We start from the raw sequence: 3,926 nt of genomic DNA, 5'->3' as shown, positions 1-3,926 counted from the left end.
TTCCTGATAAGACTTTGGGCACTATATTGAATAAGAGTGGGAGGTTGGGCATCCTTGTCGTATTCAGGATTTTAGAGGAAATGCTTTCAGATTTTGCCTAGTTAGCCAAACCTGTTGGATACAGGATTGTCACAGTCTTTATTATTTTGAGGAATGTTCTATCTGTTCCTATATTCTCTAGGACTTTTATCATGAATGTGTGTAAAATTTTGTGAAATGCCTTTGCTGTATCTGTGGAGATGGCCATGTGATTTTAATCCTAAAGATCATTTGTGTGGTATGCTACATTACCAATCTGTGTATGCTGTGGCAGCTTTGCATCCCTGAAATGAGAATTAATTTCTCATGATGTGAGATCTTCTTATATGTTTTTGGACTGGATTTGCAAGTGCTATCTCTGTTCATCAGGGAAACTGGTCTTTTTCCTTTGTCTTTATTCAGTTTGGATAATAAGACCTCTCTGACTTCATAAAATGGGTTTAGTAATATTCCTTTTCTTTCTATTTTAGAGAACACTTTGATAAGAGTTGATCTAATATATTTCTTGATTCTTTTTAGAGCTCAGTAGTGAATCTATCTGGCTCTGAACTTTGTGGAGAGAATTTAATTACTGTTCGGATCTCTTTGTAATAGGTTTGTTTATGCTCTTTATATTCTCTGGTTTTTATCTTAGTAGGCCATATGAACTAAAATGTATTCACTTTTATAATTCTTGCAACTTTTTGGGATACAAATTTTCAAAGTGTTCCGTACATCCTCTGGAATTCTTTGGAGTCTGTCATGACAACTTCATTTAAAATTATTTTTATTTTACTATTATTATTTTATCCATGTGTATGTATGTCTGTCTGGTGTGCATAGTGTGTGTGAGAGAGAGTCTGGCTTGTGTGTGAGTCTGATGTATGTATCGTATATATCTGGTGTGTGTGTGTGTGTGTGTGTGTGTGTGTGTGTCTGTCTGGTCTGTGTCTGTCTAAAATAACACTACTGTGGTGCAGCCTCAACTTTTGGCTCCATGGTAGAGCACTGATGTAGTGTTGAAGACCCTCGATTTATTCTTACCATCATGAAAAGAAAAGAAAAGAAGACGGACCTTCAGTACTCTTACATGGAAATACATCAAAACTAAACAAAACAGAAGAAATCCAAGCAAAAACAAAGGGTCATGAAATTTGAACAAACCATGGCAGAAAAATTTATGTTTTTGCTATTGTTGTTGAACACAGATTTAATAAGAGTCCCTCCATCAGTCCAGGTAAACCGTCACACACGGAATCATGAGGGGGTGCTAAAACTGCACCTCCTCACGTAGCTATTGTCCTTTCCCTATATATCAACACTGAAGTGGATGCTTTGTCAGAATGTGCGCAGATCAGGTGAGCTTTAGGGAAAGAGGATTTTCTATAATCAGCAGTTGTGACCTTATTTTAAGCAGTAGCAAATAATGCGACTAAAATAATCTATAGGAGAAGCCTTGGTGAGCAAAACAGTTTGAAAAAGAAGTGGGCTTTAATTTCTTCCTTCGGCACCCTTATAGAAGCTGGTGCTGATCCAATATGTTACGATGCCTACACTAGATTTCTTTGGGTCACTGATTCTACTGTATGGGGTAGTAGTTGCTATCTAGTTTATTCTTTGAGAGCTAGTCTTGTCAATTAAATGCAATTATTTTGTTTCCAAAAATTTCTCAAATATGACTTCATATTAGAAATGTATGGGTCATTCAAATGGTAACATTAAAAATGTTTAGAAGCAGTGCATACTGGCTTTTCTTAGGTTGAGGTTAAGAAGTTATTGAGAATAACCTACCATTAATTTGGAAAATGTTCTTTAAGAAAAAAAGTCAAAGCAATGAGCTGGCCGAGCTGGGAATTCCCCCAGGGACATGTTACAGGTTGTACACAGAATGTGCCTACAGAGAAGAAATGCTGACCATCAACGCGCTGGAAATTCACATAACCAACCAGGTAAGCACAGGGCTGTCCCTCAAGGTCATGGGCATCAGTGACCTGCTGTCCTTTGACTTTATGGATGCCCCACCAAAGGAAACTCTGCTTTCAGCCATGGAGCAGCTGTGCAGCTTGGGGCCCTGGCTGATGAGGGCCTGCTCACTGGCCTGGACTGCAGGATGGCAGCGTTCCCTGTGGAGTCTGCTGTGCAAAATGCTCATCATATCCGTGCATCTGGGCTGCCATGAAGAGATGATGACCATCCTGTCCATGCTGTCTGTGCAGAATATCCTTCGACTCGCCCAACGATAGACCCTTGCAGATCAGAATAAGACCAAATTACACCAGACTGAAGGGGGCCACCTCACATTGCTGACTGTGTAGAACTCCTGGAAGAACAACAAATTCTCCAACCCATGGTGCTATAAGAACTTCATCCTTGCCCAGTTCCTACTCTGGGCCCAGGACATTTGCAAGCTGGTATTAGGCACAATGAACAGACACAAACTGGGTGTGGTCTCCTGTGGCAAGTCCACAGTCTTGAGTGCAGAAAGCCAACTGCAGGGGGCTCTTAGGTAATGGTGCCTAAAAGGACCCACCGGAAGGTTGCTGGATGCAGATCCACCAGCAGGTGGTCTACATCCACCCTTCCTGTGCTCTCTTCAACAGACAGCCAGATGGGTGATGTACCACAAGCTGGTGCTGACCACAAAGGAGTGCATGCAAGGGGTAACCGCCATAGACCAGCCCCCGCCTCCCGTGGCGTTTGGACTTTGCCCGAGCCTTCTTCAGTGTCTCGGATCCAACAAAGCTAAGCAAACTGAAGAAACAGGAGCGCCTGGAGCCTTTGTACAACCGCTATAAGAAGCCCAACTCTTGGAGAACACCGCGGAGCTGAAAGAAGCAGTCCGTTTGCCTTGCAGTCTGGCTTCCTCCGGTTGATAACGAACAGGTCCCGAGACACAGCTGCTCTGTGGTAGCCTATCTTATCTGAGCATTTTCCAAACTTAACTCTCTTTTTTGGTGTAAGATAGAAACAGACTTAAGCAGGACTTTGGCCAGAGTCTCCAGCCCCCACCTTGACAAGTCTTGGGGTCAGTTTGGGACACTAGGCAGCGTGGAGGCATCCTGTTTCACCTTTAAGCATTTCCGGAACAATTTGTGCATCCCTGGGATGGGAAAAGGAGCGAGTGAGTGTCTGTTACAAGTAAGGGCCCTGATGCTCCAGCTGGTGCTTGTCCAGTGGTCGTCCGCAATGTTGGCCCCATTCCCTACTGCTCCCCAGTCTTCATAGCCGGGACTTGCTTCCTGGAAATATTTTTCTTAAGGAAACAAGAACGGTTTACTTTGAAAAAAAAAAAAAGAGCCTGTTTTCATTTCATGCTCTGAACTTTGGTGTCATCTATGTTAAAACTACGCATCGAGATTTATAAGGAACACATGCTATCCTAGGTTTGCTTTTGAATTGTGCCTTATTTTTGTGTGTAGAAGTGGAATGAATTACAAATGATTATAGCATTTAAATTCTAGGTTTATTTTCAAGTGTAGTTGATTTGACTTAAATGAGAATTCTGTAGCTATTTACTAATGAAGAATGATAGTTCTCTGCAATTCCTAAATGGACACAAAACAGGTGTTTTCTTTCTTTAAAAAAAAAAATTAGAATTATTTTCAGTCCTGGCAGCAGGAAACATTTGCAAAAATAAGATAGTGAAATTTTAGCTGAATGTGGATGACAGGAATTTTTTCCTCTTTTAGAAAGCATTTTTATTAAGCACATCAAAGGAAACTTCATTTCTAAATTATCTATGTACTACTTAAGGGTTAAATACCATTAACAACTGGAGGTGATGGTGGCGTGTTAATGGGTATCAGAAGAAAATAATAAGACAAAAAAGTGAATGAGAGCAAAATAGACTACTGTATGGTGCTCCTTCCTGCAGAACACAAACACACATGGACTGTAAGACCCGAATA

The 3,926-nt window shown here is 41.2% G+C and overlaps 1 pseudogene; it reads left to right on the top strand.

Annotated features, from left to right (window-relative positions):
• Positions 1–1,925: 1,925 nt before the first annotated feature.
• Positions 1,926–2,943, top strand: LOC103747179 (annotated as a pseudogene).
• The last annotated feature ends 983 nt before the right edge of the window (positions 2,944–3,926 follow it).

The sequence above is a fragment of the Nannospalax galili genome, unplaced genomic scaffold, assembly GCF_000622305.1.
Source record: "Nannospalax galili isolate Female #2095 unplaced genomic scaffold, S.galili_v1.0 scaffold891, whole genome shotgun sequence".
Classification (NCBI taxonomy): Eukaryota; Metazoa; Chordata; class Mammalia; order Rodentia; family Spalacidae; genus Nannospalax; species Nannospalax galili.
The sequence above is the reverse complement of the archived record's forward strand: the minus strand, read 5'-3'. Positions and strand labels throughout refer to the sequence as shown.